This window comes from Petromyzon marinus, assembly GCF_048934315.1.
Source record: "Petromyzon marinus isolate PM22_M1 ecotype Great Lakes invasive population chromosome 68 unlocalized genomic scaffold, UKy_Petmar_22M1.pri1.0 chr68_unloc.1, whole genome shotgun sequence".
In the NCBI taxonomy this organism is placed as follows: Eukaryota; Metazoa; Chordata; class Hyperoartia; order Petromyzontiformes; family Petromyzontidae; genus Petromyzon; species Petromyzon marinus.
This window is the reverse complement of record NW_027422597.1, coordinates 7,104,737-7,122,491: the sequence shown is the minus strand read 5'-3', so window position 1 is coordinate 7,122,491 and position 17,755 is coordinate 7,104,737. Positions and strand designations below refer to the sequence as shown.

The 17,755-nt window shown below is 54.3% G+C and overlaps 1 pseudogene; it reads right to left on the bottom strand.

Annotated features, from left to right (window-relative positions):
* Window positions 1-1,852: 1,852 nt before the first annotated feature.
* Window positions 1,853-17,755, bottom strand: part of LOC142908052 (uncharacterized) — a 40,942-nt pseudogene continuing 25,039 nt past the window's right edge.

Here is a 17,755-nt window from a genome sequence, read left to right as displayed (position 1 = left end):
TGGGAAACTCCGAAATTACCAACGGTAGAATAATTGTGAGTGTGCCTCATGAACAACAGAACAATGAAACCACTATAAATACCCCCCTTAACAACATAACGCATGTACAAGGCACTTGACATGCCAAAGAACATCATAACAACCAGCGAGATTTCGCGTGCGTGTGTTTCCCGGGACCATCGTAGGGGATGGCAGGCTTTGTCGGCGGCACAAGGGAAGGAGGAGGATGAGCAAGAGCATCCGGTGGGCTTTTAGGCATCTCCACGGGGACACCTGATGCTCCACAGTCTATTGAGGCCGAACGTGGCCTGCATGGAGCCGTCACTCCCGCGTCATCTGCAGGAGGAATAACACGCCTGCGCTGTCGGTTAGGCACCAACGGGGCGACATCTGGCTCGTCGGACGCGTCGCACACTCGGACCCCGTGTCGTGTGTGTTGTGGAGGGATGCATGGCGTGACGAAGGGTTTCAACCGAGAAGGATGAACGCACCAGCGACGCCGTCCCCAGCGCATTTTAACACATTGGGGATGCAGGACTTCCACTGCCTCAACCGTGCCTCGCCATGGTCTGAGAAGTTTGGCCGACGTGGACACCGGCACCTGGGGGCAGTGGAGCCATGCCCTGTCTCCCAGTGCCCACCGATGCGTGTACGTCCGAGGGTCACGCAGTCGCAAATTCGCCCGTTGGTGGGAAGCCGAATTTTAAATGGCAGCCTCCCGTGCCTCGGCCAACTTACGGAGGTTGAATCGCAAGTGATCAACGAGCTTTGACTTTTGCGGTGGCTGTTCGATTTCCAGCCGAACATCTGCGGGAGGAAAGGCATCCCTGCCGTACATTAGAAAGAACGGGGAAAATCCCGTCGCCGCGTGAGGTGCCATACGGTATGCGGCGAGGACCCCCGGAACCTGCAAGTCCCAATCGAGGTGGGATTCATCGACCTGATGGGATAATATAGTGGTGAGAGTTCTATGAAGGCGCTCCATCATGCCGTCGGTCTGGGGATGGTAGGGCGAAGTGCGCACTTTCTTAGTGCCCAACAGGCGGCACACATCATTCAGCAAGGCTCCAGAAAAGTTTCTTCCCTGATCGTTCAGCAACCGTTCTGGTGCGCCCTTGTCCAGGACGTAGCCCTGAACAAAGGCGTCCACAACGGCTGCCGCCGACTGGTTGGAGAGGGCCCAGGCCATAGGCCACCGCATAAAATACTCTACCCCAACCAGAAGGTACTTATTACCCCGTGGCATAGTAGGAAAAGGGCCAAAAATATTGAGAGCCACCAACTCATTTATTCGAGAGACCGAAATGGGTTGCAGGGGTGGACATGCCGGTTTAGCCGGCGGTTTACGTTGCGCGCAATGGGTGCATCCCAGCAAAATGTCAGTGACGTCGCGCAGCATGCCCAGCCATAAAAATTGCAACCGCAACAACCCAATGGTCTTATGAACACCCAGGTGTAATAAACGCTCATGCGCTGCCCATATGGCTTTGCATCGCAAGGCAGACGGCACGACGATTTTATGTTGACACGAGTCAGCATCCCAATGCATCAACAAGCCGTGCTTCATGACGAATGAATTAAATTTGCCCTGTCTTGGAGCCGCATTATTCGCGTGGCAACGCAACCGCAGTAACGACATGTCATCGCTCTGGTGCCGACCCCATTCGGCCAAAGTTAGCCCCAGCAAATCGTCACTGGCCATTGGATCTTCATGATCCAACATCGGCGCTGAGGTGGCGGGATGTGCGGCTGACACCGTTGTGAGAGGCGTGACTTGCGCAGGCAGTGGCGGCTTACAACGGCCCGAGCCAAAAAAACACGCACATTTTTAAGCCGGTGGGAGGCGAGACAATGCATCGGCATTCGTGTGTTGTGCACCCCTACGGTAAGTGACATTGAAATCGTAGTCCTGAAGGACTTCGAGCCACCAAGAAAGCTGCCCGGACGGTTGGTCAACCCGCAGAGCGTACTGTAAAGCTGAATGATCAGATCGCACGGTAAAATGCTGACCATACAGGTATGGCCTGTATTGCTGAATAAAAAAAAAACAATGGCCAGCAGCTCACGTCGGGTCACACAGTATCTTTGTTCAGCAGGAGACAAGACTCTGCTACCATAGGCAACAACCCTTTCAATGCCATCAACTTTTTGGGATAGAAAACCCCCAATCCCCGTATTGCTAGCATCGGTGTCCAACACGAATGGCACGGAACAATCGGGGTCGCAAGGGACGGTGCCGTCACGAGCGCGTTCCGCAAGGAGTCGAACGCGGCCTGTTCTGCATCCCCCAAATGAAACGCCACCCCTTTTGATGTAAGGGCGTGGAGCGGCTTGGCAATCGTCGCGAAGCCAGCAACAAACCGGCGGTAGTACGACGCAAAACCAATAAAACTACAAACATCGTCCTCAGATATAGGGGTCGGCCATTGTTGAACACATTTGTTTTTTTCAGGGTCAGTAGAGATGCCCGAGCAGCAAACTATGTGGCCCAGATAGCGCACAGACTCACGCAGAAGGTGACACTTCTGCGGATTGAATTTTAAGTTAGCAGCCCGCATTTTCAAGAAAACAGCACACAACCATTCGATGTGTTCGCCGAACGTGCGGCTAAAGACGATGACATCGTCAAGATAAATGAGACATGAGTCCCACTGGAGCCCAGCGAGGACCAACTCCATGAGCCTCTGGAACGTCGCTGGGGCCGAGTGAAGACCCATGGGCAATCTATTAAACTCGAAAAGGCCCTGTGGTGTCCGAAAAGCAGTCTTAGGTTTTGACGCTTCGTCGAGGGGGAGTTGCCAAAACCCCGACAGTAGGTCCAAGGTGGAGAAATAGTGCGCCCCTGCCAGGGCATCCAATGACTCGTCCATACGAGGGAGAGGGTAGGCGTCCGCTACCGAGATTTTATTTAGGCGCCAAAAATCAACGCAAAAATGGAGACTGCCATCGTGCTTTTTGACCAGCACTATTGGAGCACCCCAGGGACTAGTGGAGAGATACATTATATCGGCCTCAAGCATGTCATCCACAGCCGATTTAACATGCTGTTTCTCTGCCGGGTTAAGCCGAAACGGGTTTTGTCGAATCGGGGCAGCGTCACCAGTATCAATGTGGTGACGCAGCAGCTTAGTGCAGCCAATATCAAATTTAGATTTACTGAAGACATCGGAAAATTATCGCAGAAGAGCGTGCCCAGCAGCACCGGGGTCGCGTGAACGAGCACAGTTCCTTGCGGAATGACGGTCGGGGACAATCCAACATCCAAAACCTGCAAGAACGGCTTCCTGTCGGCTGCTACGAGGGTCTGTGCAGCCACCAAATCTAACCCCTTAGCAGCTGCGTTTGAAGGCCCCAGCAAAATGCCATGTGCCGAGGCCTCCGGGGCAAGCGGTTTTTTAAGTTGCAAGGGCACGAGCATTTGTGTCCCTGGCGGAATGCGGACTGTGCTCGCGACAAACGCCTGCACCGAGGCATTAGCTATGCGCGGATGTGAGGGTGTGGGCAAGAACGCCATCCGTCGACCCAACGGGAGTTCGATGCAGCCTTGATCTACAAGGATCTTAATAGGCATTTTCGCGAGAAAATCAGTGCCTAATGAACACGGCACAGCGAGGGAAGAAGAGACCAAAATAGGCCCTGCCAATTTAATGTCTCCAATCGAAATTTGCGCCCGATTTGCCTGATAATGCCCAGCGAACTGCCATTAGCGGCGAAACACGGGATAGAAACCCGTTCCAGGGGCAGCATGATACGGGCAGTATATTGTAAATAAAATCGGATTAGTATCGACCAACACGCGAAATTCCACACCCTCGATTGATCCGACAACCACGGACGAACCTGCCGTCGCCGCGACTACCTTATGGGCCAACTCAGGCCACTGCCCCATCACAAGCCGATTCGCGAGCCTTTCTTATGGTGCGGTGCGGTGTGTATGGTGTGAATGAGGGCCGAGCGTAAGAGGCGTCGTGACTTGCCTGGTTTTGCCGCAATGCCGTGGACGTTCTGTAGTCCTGGCCCCGGGATGCGGAGGGGCATCGTCGAAGCGCACGGCAGTCGGAGGAGATGTGACCTCGTCGGCCACAGTTGAAGCACGTTATGTCACCGCGTGGAGGAGGCCGTCCCCGCTGCTGGTCGTTGTGGCAACCAGCATGGTCGGATGATCGCCGGTCCGTTGACCTGGTCGCCATGAAGGTCCGGTCGGGGGAGAACTCGGCGTCCCTGCTGGCAGGCTCCAAAGTCGAAGCCGAGGCGGCGATGGTATTATTTCCTTACACAATGCTTAACACACACAGAGGGATATACGGTCCCCTCACCTAGGGAGGTACAGCCTCCGGACTTGGTGGGACTCACATGTCTACCGCTATCCTAGTCCTCCGGCTAGGACCTAGGGGAGGCAATCTGACCCACCGCTGGCCCGGTGGGTCATGACCACTGGGTATGCCGAGCCTTAGCCCTCAGAAGGGTTGGAAGGCTGGTCCAGGGTCCTAGCTAGGCTCCAGCCCAGTCTTCTGTCTTCGTGTAGGGAGAGAACCCCCCGAGGTCCGTTGGGTCACCCGTCTTATACCCCTTCGTGGCCAGGCAGAACCAATCATACATTCCCACGTGGAACCGTTTGATTGGTTCGTACCAAACCCTGGCTACGATCCGTTTCACCTCGACTGACCCCAACCGTTGTACCCAGGGGTAATTCTGCACTGCCCTGGTGGCAATGCAGGTTACGCAACAGCGCCTAGTTAACACCTCTACAAACATATATGTCAAAATCAATCGTTGTTTTTCATAATGTGAGAGAAATTAACACTGTAGATTAACTTTTTGAGATTTCTTCTTAGCAAAATTAACAATAACATCTTCAAATGGTGTTTTTCGCACAATCTCATTCTCAATAGAGAGTAGTGCAAAGGAAGACAAGGCGTTGTTGTCCTATGGCTGATCGGAGACAGTTTTTTTTTAATAATAATAAGTTGAAGCTTTTAAAAAAAACACTCCCTTTCACAATGCGTTCCCAAGACAGCAAGATACATCCTTAGAGCAATGTAACCATTCGGAAAGCTGCTGATAATCTTGTCAGATAGTTGGGCTTTGAGCATGTCTGACACTATATCTTCTTGCAGCAACTTAATTTATTTTATTTGATATCTACGTGACTTGACCGAAAGAACCAAATATTATGGATTCCTGCAGTCACAATAACTTCAAATCTAGATATCGGACACTGTTTTTCTCTGCATAAAAATGAAGAAACAACAGTAATTTAACGGTGAATGATTTTTCAAAATCTGCTGGATATGCAGCAACCAATGCATTGGGCCCCCACAACATTTTTTTCTGTGGACAGTGATCTATCTAGAAGTCAAGCAATATGCTGCTTGGCGTGTAGTTGTCCTGTCAGGACCTTGACTTTGTTATTGATTAAAATGAACGACATCATTTTAAAAGGTGTCATCCGATATGACAATCATCGTCAAAAACAATTAAAGACATTTCCTCTTTTTGATTTAAAGCTTTCGCGACTGCATGGATTCATATTCTTGGTTCTTTCGGTAAAGTCACATAGAAGGGAAACAATAAAATAATAAAAATATAAAACAATAAAATTTCCATGACGTTTCGACTGCAACACAAGCAATCATCATCAGGTGTGAAACCCACAACAAGAACATTTTTAAAAAAGTGGCTGTTATTTTTAACGTTAACACCACGGAGAGATATTTGACAGTTTGTTCAGATGGACGAGTCCATCTATGTTCGGAAAAGAGGAGGGGGGAGACGAAAAATAATGGATGCGGTCTGAAAGCCACCTTAAGCGTGATCAATCAATTAAAACCCGAAATGGTTTATCAAATATTTCCAATGATTGCTAAGCCAGAATCCATCTTCTCGGTTGAAATTATCTCTGTGTTTGTATATGTGGATAGCCTCATGAACGAATCTCTCATGGTATCCAGATGGCTTGCAAAGAACCTCTGTCTTGTAGAAGTCAATGTCATGTGAACCTACTGAATTATAACAGTGATCTGCCAAGGCCGAGGTGTTGGTCCTACCCTGTTTCAGGTCTGCTTTGTGTTAACGAATGCGGTCCGAGACATGTAGTTTGGTTTCTCCAATGTAACTACTACCACAGAGGCAACTTAGTTTGTAGACGCCAGGGTACTATATGTCCGGAATCACATATTTTACAGACGGAACCAGATCACGAATTTATATGTAATGTGTTGAATTGGACCTGGATCTTGTGTTTATTCAACAATTTTGGAGATCTTTTTTGTGATTCCCGCAATGTAGGGTAATGTGATGGTTTTGAAAGGCTCCTCAAGAGGGTCCTTCTTCATGGTTGGAGTGATAGCTTTGCGGATTGTGTGGTCCGTGCTTGAGTTCACTGGCTATATGTTCCTGGTCGGATATGCATTGGGCTCTATGGTGCAGAGTCTTGATGAGGGAATTCTTCTGGGATGGATGGTGGTGGGAATCCGGTTTCAGGTAAGCATTCGTATGGGTAGCTTTCCTGTAGACAGAGTGGCTCATTGAACCATCAGGTCTCTTTTTTATTAGGACATCCAAAAAAGGTAGCTTGCTATTTTTTTCGACTTCCATGGTAAATCTGATGGCTGGGTGTATGGAATTGATGTGGTCGAAGAATTGGTCTACGTACCTCACCTCTTCCATAAGGTTGGGCGCATAGTGGCAGTCTGGATTGCGTCAGTCTCAAATTTCTCCATGAAAATGTTGGCTACAACCGGAGATGGGGGGGAGCCCATTGGGGTGCCCTCAGTTTGTAGAAAGTTCCATTCCAAGTGAAGTATGTATTGGTTAAGCAGTGTCTTACCTGGGGGGGTGTTGGATATATCGGCCTTTTCCAAAATTGATATTAAAAATAATATTTGCCGATATATTGTTTTTTTTTTTTATTGGACATAATAATGAATGAAAACACGTAAACCAGAGCACAGCAAAAAACCAGATGTTGATCGTAAATAGGCCATAAATAAATAAATAAACAGACCAGCAAAAGAGGTTAGAGGTTATCTGCGATTTCCCAAACAAACCTGTTGATATAATACGGCCTCCAGGGTCACCAAGAGGGGAAAAGGGCAACCACGCACAGAGACGCGGTGAGGGAGTGAACGAGTCAAGCTTGTGAGGCCAGGATAAACAATATTCCAAGATATCCCGGTCATCTTTGTCTTCCCACAGCACGAAAAAGGAATTTAACACCCTAGCGAGGAATAGCTTCTTGTTACAAAGAAGGTCGCCTCCTCCTCCCCCCCAGGGTTGTATAACGCAGATGGCTTGACGAACACACACACACGAACGCACACACACACACAGGCCACGCCCTCCACGGCGCAGAGCAGATATTTTTTTTATATATATAACGGTCCAACCATCATTCCAAAAGTTCAGTTCAAACCGGGTTCAACAAGGCACAGGAGTACAACAAGTTGTCAGCCGGTGAGCTGCAGAAGATTGGGCACGAGTGGCTGGCTCCAACGTGCCCCGCGATCAACTGAGGATGGCGAGGCTCGCAGGGTAGCGAGGCGCCACCGAGTGTGAGTTCAGAGCCGAAAGGCAAAGTATCATTTAAAGACCTTTATTTCTACATTGAGTCCAGCTGCAGCGCGACCGACGCACCAAGCAAGAGCTTCTGCAACTAGCGGCCAAGCGTGCGCCGACTTGAGTCATCCAGCATCGGAGAGAATCTGCTGCCAGCTGCCAGCGAGAGCGCATGCGATTTAGCAATCCAGCAGTGGAGAGAACCAGCTGCCAGCGAGAGCGTGTGCCGACTTAGTCATCCAGCAGTGGAGAGAACCAGCAAACCAGCGGCCAAGCGCGTGCGACTTGAGTCATACAGCAGTGGAGGAAACCTGCTGTCAGAGAACCAGCGAACCAGCACGAGAGCGATCGCGTATCTTCAAGGAGGGGAGCGTGCTGGCGCAGCTCATCCAGCTGTGAATGCGTTCGGGCAGCCACAGAGTGTTCAGCGCTGGAGAGCGCACAGTCAGTGATCGCCATCTACCGACGAAATACCGCGACTGCAGCACCGTGTCAACTCGCCAACTACGTCAGTCGAACCCGAATCAACAATAAGGTTGTTCCAAAAAGTTATCTTTGGGTTTCAAGAAGAGTTGCCATTCCCAGGTTATACATTAAAATATCAACTGATTCGTGAAAAACACTGCTGCCATTGAGTTACGCGGATGAGGTCATTAATAAGCAAATCAGTCGTACTTTTTTTTGTTTTCTTTTCAATGGCATAATCTTGCCAACGAATCCATTAACACACATTTGTGCCTTTAGGAATAATAATTGTTTGATTGTTTTTCGTATGAATACCGTCGCATAATTTTAAGGGCTTTATTCATATTTTCATATGTTCGTGTAAGGGGACGAGGTGGCGAGTTGTCTCTGTAGAGGGGCGAGCCTGTCGGTGCTGGAGTATGTCTCACGGACGGCTCGGATGGCTGACTCTGCTGCTCCTGGAACCGCGATGATCTTGAAGAAGAACTCACTTGCTACCTGAATTCCCCTCCCTTTATCCTACCTACAACAAAGGAATTTTGCCGTTTCGGTCTCTTGGCCTCCCGTCCAATAAGGGGCTCGGATTTTCCCGCCCTATCGATACCCGGATCCCAGCTCGGGTGACGTCGCCGCAGTGATCTCACCGACGTCCGCTCTCTGTTCACCCGCTACTAGTCCACTGACCCGTGCTTGTGCGTGTGTGGTCCCACTCGCGGTGGCTCGATGGCCCTTGCCGTGACCATGCAACTTTAATATTAGGTCGTGGTGCCGCAGTGCATGTCAGCTACAAGGGGAAGATTGCCCAATTTCCCGGCCGCAGGAAACCATGAAGTTCGATCCCACTAGGGACTTCTGGACAAAAACCTATCAGCGGGTGAAATTCCCTCCCGGCTCTACGTGGGGCGTGTGTGCGTTCGTGCGGGGGAGTGGGGGGGGGAGTGGCGAGGGTGTACCACGTCGGCATCCCCCGGTGGCGGTTTCGCGGCGGTGGGCACGACCTCGGCAGAGCGGCTCTGCTGCGGCGGCCTCACGACTGTGCAGTGGGCAAAACGTGGACGTCTGAGAAGGCACCGGCCCCGGGAAAGTGACGAGAAATCTGAAGCATCGGTGACGGCGTCGCGGTGGTGGGTGTGGTTCCGCTGGAGCGGCTCCGCTGCGGTGGCACCACACAGCCCCCCGAAGTGCCAGTCCCCGTCCCGGGTTGACTGGAGCACCTCGCCTGGGTTGCCCTACAAGGTAGCGCCGCGGGGTCCGTGGGACTCGCCCGGCTCTCGTGGCTGGTCTCGATGGTGGTGGCTCCATCTCTCGGGGTTCCGGCGGCGGTCTCCTTCTCCACTCCTATGGTTCCCTCCGGCCCTGGGTACCTGCGGGCTGGGAGACAAACTCGGGGGCGGTAGGGTTCAGGGGGCGCCGTCCCCATCTCTCCTGGCTTGGGCCGGGACCCCCTGGGGCCCGGGACCCCGTGGGGCCCATATACTCTGCAAGGTCCCCGGGTATCGGGGGTGTGGGGACCCCGGGGTTTCGGGGTCCTTAAACGGCGGGGTTCTCCCTCGCTGGGGCCGCCCTCCATGGTTTTAGTCGCCGAACATTAACTACCATCTCCCGGCCCCTCTCTCCCCCCTGAATCAGTACCGTCCAGGGGGAAATCTGTCGCTCCACCGCCCAGGGCCCCCGCCAGTAGGTGGTTAACTTCCCCACCTGCCCGGCCCCGACGCGAGGGGTGTGCAGCCACACCTTAGAGCCCGCCGAGTAGAAGGGGGGCTCCACCCGGGGTCGGGCGCCCCGCTCCTGCCGCCGGTGTGCGGTCTCGCCTTGCGGGTAGGCACGGACCCTACCTTCTCGCAGGGTCCCCATCAAGTGCTCCACGGGGCGGCTCCCTTCCTCCCGTTGTGGCGGAGGGACACCGAACAGCAGATATGTATGCAGGCGAGACTCGCGACCAAACATCATTAGGAACGGGGTCTGTCCCGTGGATGTGTGTACTGTGGTGGCATAGGCGAACAGAGCTTAGGGGAGGTGTTCGTCCCAGTCCCGTTGATTCGCGGCCGCCATGCGTTTAAGCTTCCCGGCTAGGGTCTGGTTCATTCTCTCTACCATCCCATTTGCCTGGGGGTGATACGCCGTAGTTCGGTCCTTCTCAATCACGAACTCCCGGCACAATGCCTGGAATAGCTCTGCCTCGAACTCACTACCCTGGTCAGTAATGACTCGTTCGGGGATCCCGTGCTTAAGTACGTAGTGTTCCACGAACGCTCGGGCCACTACAAGGGCTGTCTTATCAGGAATGGCTACCGCTACGGAATAGCGTGTGAAGTACTCCACCGCTACGAGAATATATCGGTTGCCCCGGTGGGATCGCGGGAATGGCTCCTGCAGGTCGATCCCGACCAACTGGTTCGTCCAGCTGACGCAGAACGGCCTCAAGGGTACCTGGTATCGCACTGGTTTCGGCCCGCATTGCTGACATGCGCGGCAGCCCTGCACCCAGGCGGCCACGTCTTATGCCAACTTGGGACAGAGATACTGGCGGCGCAGGGTTTCACGAGTGCGCCGTTCTCCGTCATGACCCCCGAGCGGGTGATCGTGCACTAGTCTCAGCAGCTGGGGTCGCACCTGGGCGGGCACGCAGATGCATCCCGGCTGGCCGGCTTCGGTTAGCTCCCGTACCACCCCGTTCTGCACGCACAATCGGGCATACAAACCACTCCAGGGCCCTGGTAGGGTGTCCTCTTTCTCCCGTAGGGCCGCCTCCACCGCCGCCAGATCTGGATCCCGCAGCTGGGTCCTTCTCAGCTGCTCGTCGTCCAGGCTCGGGAAGGCGCAGCCGACGTCCTCCTGGATCCGATCGGGTGGGGTTGAGCGACCCGTCGGGCCCCGGGGTGTGGGCTCCGTGCCCGCCGAGTGGTCCCCCGGGTCTCTGGTTCCTCCTACCGGGTCTCTGTGGCACATACTGCGCTGCATCTCACCGGGGGAGGGTTAGTCTCGGTGCGCTCCTGGGGGTCCACCACCTGCCGGCAACGGCCCTCCGTGAAGCACGGGCAAGCTTCCTCCGCCCTTGTCTCGGCGCCCACCGTGGGCCGCCTCGACAAGGCATCCGCGTTTGCGTGTGTACGCCCAGCTCGGTACTCTATTTGCAGGTTGTACTCCTGCAGCTGCGCCAACCATTGGTCCATCTGCCCCCGCGGTTCCTTGAATGTAAGGAGGAACTGCAGGGCATAATGGTCGGTGCGCACCCGACATTTCCTGCCGTACAAATAATGTCGGAACTCTTTACACGCGAAGACTACGGCATACAGTTCTTGACGGGTCACGCAATAATTCAGCTCGGGCCCACTCAGGGTCTGACTGGCGTAGGCGATGACCCGCTCCGTCCCACCCTGTACCTGTGACAGCACCGCGCCCAGCCCACTGCTGCAGGCGTCGGTGTCCAAGATAAAATCCGTGGTGAAATCGGGGAAAGCTAGGGTAGGGGTGTGGGTGAGGTGGTCTTTGAGGGTGGTGAAGGCCGTTTGGAAGGCCTCCGTCCATCGATAGGGGTTCTTAGGGGAGTTGAGTTGGGTGAGGGGGCGTGCAATCTCGCTGAATCCCTTTACAAATTGAGGATAATAGGTGGCGAGTCCCAAGAATGACCTGATCTCCGTCAGATTCCTGGGCCGTGGCCATTCCACTACGGCGCGCACCTTTTCCGGATCGGTGCGCACCCCCACCTCGCTGACTCGGTGTCCTAGGTACCCTACCACGCGCTGCGCAATGTAGCACTTACGCGGCTTGAGCTTGACATGGGCTGCTCGCAGTCGCTGGAACACCTCTCGCAACCTGGACCAGTGCTCGGACAGAGATCTGCTGAACACTATCACGTCGTCCAGTTAAATCATGCACTGTTCCCACTGTAAGCCCCGCATTACCAACTCCATCAACCGCTGGAACGTCGCGGGCGCGTTAGTGAGTCCGAACGGAAGCACTCAAAACTCGAACAGCCCCATCGGGGTGGTAAATGTGGTTTTCGGCCGATCCTCCTCCGCCATCTCCACCTGCCAGTACCCGGATGCCAGATCTAAGGTGGAAAAATACCGTGATCCTGCGAGGCTGTCAAAGGTGTCGTCGATGCGCGTTCGCCGAGGGTGACTGCGTTCAATTTTCGGTAATCAACGCAGAACCGGGTCGACCCGTCCTTTTTCGTGACTAGCACCACCGGGGCAGACCAGGGCCTCGTCGAGGTCTGAATGATGTTATCATGTAGCATGTCCGCGACTGCCTCCTTGATCTGGGTCCGTTCGGGCGCGCCCACCAGGTATGCGGGGAGTTTAATCGGTCGGGCTGCACCTGTGTCAATTTGGTGCTTAATAAGGTCTGTTCGGCCTACATCTGAATCGTGCTCACTGAACACGTAGGCGTACTCCCGTAACAACCCGCGCAGCTGATCGGCCTCCCCCTTAGGTAAATCTGCCCAAGGCACATGTAACGCATCATGCAGGGGAGCGATCTCGGCCCGGGGGGTTGGGCCGACCCGCCAGGCCAGATCCTGGTTGTCCTCGGAGTGTCCAGGGTCTTCCGCCCAGAGTGCAAACACCGAGTCGTTAGTGGCGCGCGTGCAGGGGGTGTATGGTGGCTACTGTGGTGCGTCGTCGTAGCATCGCCGGGGTACTGTGTGGGTTAAACACCCGCATGAACAGTCGCCCCCCATCTGCGTTCACCAACGTGGCTGACCCTACGACTCCGTACCGCGCTGCCAACTCCGGGTGAGGGGTTAGCATTACCTCGCCCGATGGTCGGTGTGTGGGTCGGCGGAGGGGGTTGCCACTGGCACCAGCATCTCGGCGAGTGGCCCGATGGTGACGGCCGACACCAGCGTAGCGGTTACGGGTGTGAAGCGAGGGCGATCCCCGCTGCCTTCCACCGTGGCGCATCGCTGGCGGGGCTGTACGTTGAGCCCCAGTTTCTCCAGGAGGTCCGTCCCTGCAATCCACTCATGGCACAACACACTCGAGACGTAGAATTCCTGTGTGCACACCTGGTGTCCGAGACGGAGCTCAAGGGAGATCCTTCCCAGCAACCCATCCCGGCCCCGCTCGCTGTGTGCAGCGCGCGATCCGGGACCTGCAGGTGGCTCACGTCAACCCCGAGTACGCTGCAGTGTGCGGCGCTCACGAGTGAGGCTACGGCCCCCGTGTCCAGTAGGATTCGGGTGCGCTGCCCGTTCACTTGTCCTTCCACCAGCGACGTGGCCCCCGTGATTCCTGCCACCAGCTCCCGCAGCCAGTCGCCCGTCCTCACCGCATCCTTGGGTGTTGTGGTCGGAACCTGTGTGGGGGTCACTCGCTCACCATTATTATTATCGTCGTTTGGTTTCGGGACCTCGTTGATTGCACCCCTAGGTGGTCCACTCTCTAGGGGGCGTTGGCGTTTAACCCTGGTGCGTTTCTAGCGTGGGCGATCTGAGGACAGTCCCTCACGAGGTGCCCTTGACGGTCGCACAGGTAACATGCTCGGGGAAGGGCGGCGGCCCCGTAGGAGCCTCCCTGCCTGCTCTTTCCCCTCCCGTACACCACTGCCCAGACTCCACTTCTAGTCGGGCTACCCTCCCGGCCAGCCCTCCCACCTCGGTCTGAACCGTCTCCACCGTAGTATGCAGCGTAGTCATATGTGCCCGTACTTGGGTTACCTTGTTGTCCACCTGGGTTATTCTTTCACCTACTTGGGTTACCTTGTTGTCGATCCCCCCGATGCCCGTCTGTATTCCCGCTACCCAACCTGGGGTTGTCTTGCGGGATACCGGGGGCTCCCTTTCCCGACCCCTTATCGTTCTGGCCAGCTCCTGTTCCTCATCTTCCTCCTCGGTGGACAGACTTGCGATGGTGCGCTCTCGTTCCATTCTTCGGAGCTGCGCACGCGTTAGCTAGAAATCCTTTCACACTTACGCGCGCTCGACAAGGGCGTTAAAGGGAAGGCGTGTACAGTTCATGTCTGGCTGCCACCATGCCGTGCGAGTCAAGTATCGCTGGATTTACTCGGCGGCCAGCTCCTCAATCACCTCCGTCGTGTACCCCGGGCGTGCGATCTTTGTTAGCTCGCGCACATCCTCGGCATAATTGCGCAGGTCCTCGCCGGGTTGGCAACGGCATGCCTCTAAGGCCGCTTTTGCCTTCTCCTCATCGCGCGTACCAAAACGCAGATCAAGTCGGCGCATCAGCTCCTCTAGCTGTGTCTGCACGCTTGCGGGTAGGGCTTCCACAAAATCGGCTGCCCGCCCATCCAGATTCATATTAAGTTGACGTAACGCCTGCGCGTCCGTCCACCCACTAATTTCCTTAGCCCCTAGGACGTTGCGGGCAAACGCTTTCCACGAAGGGGTACCCCGGCCGGTGAATATATGCCTTATTTTCACGTGGGGTAACGCGGGGGTTCGTACCGCTTCTGACACCAAACTGTGGGGGCTACCGTCCCCCGCCATCACCGTATTGCCGTGACCATTGCTCTCCGACTCCCCCGTAACACTCGTACCACTACCCCCTGGCTGCTCTGTGGGGTCCGGGCAACCGACCCCCAATTCCTCGCCCCCTTGCGCCCCCGACTTTGCGGCTGCCCGCGTCACCATGTTCCAATTGACGCAGTGGTTTGTTTTTATGCTCGCGGTGCCCTTTGCCATTTGGAGACGGTGTGCCCCTGTAAGCGCGCTCGCCAGTAAAATCTCCCTCCCGCCCGTAAACAAACAGGCGCGGCGCGGGTTTCCCTCCCACCCGCGCTCCACGTGTTCCGATAACAACAAACACGCTGCTACCCTCTGCCCAGCCCCGTACACCAATCGCACGCGAGGGGGTTGGAGCCGAGTGATAGGCGGGCGGGGTTTTTGCCGTGCGCGCGCCGCTGATTGGGGAGAGTCGCTCAAACAGTCGCGCGAATATGCGCGCGCTCGGCGCTTTAACTCGCTACTCCGCGATTAGACAATTGTGCGGGTGCGTGACCGCAACACAGCCACCCAGGTACGCGATCGCTAAGCACTATTGTGAGCGATATCACAGGTACGCGAGCACTGGGCACCACCGAAAGTCGCCACGTATGCCCGTACGCACCGCACAGTACTGTACACAATTGCACGGGTGCGCGATCGCAACGCCGTCACACCAGTATGCGAGCGCTACTCGCTACTGTAAACAATCGTGCGGTTACGTAAACACCGCACACTTTGTCTCGAGGTGAACAGCCGCGCATACACGTAGACACCCAGCACACTCTGCCCTCCACTGCATGCTCCCAAAAGACAACACATCACAGTTTTATCCCCCCACTAGCGAATTTTATTTACCTCGAGTATCCAATTTTATCTACGTGTGATGGTATGGGTCAGTGGACGCTAGTCTATCCCTCGGAGGTCTTCGATTCAATTTCTCCTACCGATCGCCCCGCTCTCTACCCTGGATTTAAAACGCTTAAACTTACACCTCTCTCCCTCACAATTACTTCCACCTGATGTACTGACCGCTGTAAGGGGACAAGGCGGCGAGTTGTCTCTCTAGAGGGGCGAGCCTGTCGGTGCTGGAGTATGTCTCACGGACGTCTCGGACGGCTGACTCTGCTGCTCCTGGAACCGCGATGATCTTGAAGAAGAACTCACTTGCTACCTGAATCCCCCTCCCTTTATCCTACCTACAACAAAGGAATTTCGCCGCTTCGGTCTTTTGGCCTCCCATCCAATCAGGGGCTCGGATTTTCCCGCCCTATCGATACTCGGATCCCAGCTCGGGTGACGTCGCCGCAGTGATCTCAGCGACGTCCGCTCTCTGTTCTCCCGCTACCAGTCCACTGACCCGTGCTTGTGCATGTGTGGTTCCACTCGCGGTGGCTCGATGACCCTTGCCATGACCATGCAACTTTAATATTAGGTCGCGGCGCCACAGTGCATATCAGCTACAGGGGGAAGATCGCCCAATTTCCCGGCCGCAGGAAACCATGAAGTTCGATCCCACTAGGGACTTCTGGACAAAAACCTATCAGCGGGTGACCTCCCCTCCCGGCTCTACGTGGGGCGTGTGTGCGGGGGGGGGGGGTGGCGAGGGTGTACCGCGTCGGCATCCCCCGGTGGCGGTTTTGCGGCGGGGGCACGACCTCCGCAGAGCGGCTCTGCTGCGGAAGCTTCACGACTGCGCAGTGGGCAAAACGCGGACGTCTGAGAAGGCACCGGCCCCGGGAGAGTGGCGGGAAATCCGAGGCATCAGTGACGGAATCCCGGTGGTGGGCGCGGTTCCGCTGGAGCGGCTCCGCTGCGGTGGCACCACACCTTCAATGGCTGTACCAGAGGAATTCCCATATGGTACAGATACAATGGGAGGCTGATCGATGCCCGTGTGCGGTCAAGGGATGGATCCCTATTGTTCAAACATGTTATGTATGCCCATGATCTGGTAATTGCTGCTCACTCAGAGGACGAGTTGCAGGCACTGCTGCTGAACTTGGAGCTTGCCACTAAGAGGTGGGGCCTTACCATCAGCCCCACCAAAATGATGCACCTGCCTGGGTATTTTGTACCATCGGACACTCCACCCCCACAACTCCCAATTCCTGATGGGCCACTTGTGGAGAGAGTGGAGAGTTTGCCATACCTGGGCAGTGTGCTCATCACTGGCTCCGGTTTAACAGCAGAGGTCTCCAAATCAGTCGAGCGGCATTGTCTTTTCATCGATTGCGTAATGCTGTGTGGAAGGTACCTGGTCTCTCGTTCCGCATGAAGCTCCAGGTCTTCTCGCCCACAGTCATTCCCTCCCTTCTCTACGCTTGTGAAACTTGGACCCCCCTAATGGAACATCTTCATCGGTTAGAAACATTTATGCTGGCCTGCTAACGATCCATCCTGGGTTTAACCATATGTGTGTGTGCGTCTAAGTCAATGTGTTTATATGTGTGTGGGTCGATGTCTGTGTGTAAGTCGATGTGTGTGTCTGCCTTTTTCGCCCAGGCAACGCCAGGTACGTACCGCTAGTTTACCTATAAACTGTGCAGCTTCACAATTCTTTAGGAGTGTGAGCTCCTCACTCACGTACCATGACAATGCTCCACTGTCAGCCACACTTTCGGCAACAACGTTTCAGAGCTCGAGACTATTCACTCCTTTCGGCCCTCAGATTTGGAACGCTCTGCAGCAAAAACTGCGCCGGGATGCTGAGATGCTCCCATTTAGAAATAAGCTCAACACCTACTTACGTCCTATGATAGGTCAGATGAAGTAGATCTTTTTATCGCATAATTACACGCTTTTATTTAACTCACTCTGTCTGTTGTTGTATCCTCTAATCTTGTAAATCAATTTTAACCCACTTCCCAATGTGGTATCGACTGCAAACTTTGTATACTTATGTCTTACTGATGACAATACTATATTCTATCACTTAAAAAAATGTAAATATTCTTTTTACACGCTTTCTATTAACTCACTCTGTTGTTGTATCCTCAAATCTTGTAACTTAAATTTAACCCACTTCCCAATGTGCTATCGACTGCAAACTTGGTATACTTATGTCATACTGATGACAATACTATATTCTATCATTAAAAAGATATTTTAAACCATCTTTTTACGTTATGTTTCGGCTTGGGTCTAATTGTCCACGCTCAACTGACGGCTGTAAATCACGACGGTCCCTTACGTTATGGCAAGCTTCGGGGCCACTTCCTGGAGTCGTGGAGCTTTGCCATTACGAGTACGGTACATTTCATTAAAGCGTGTTTTTAAAAAAAGTTT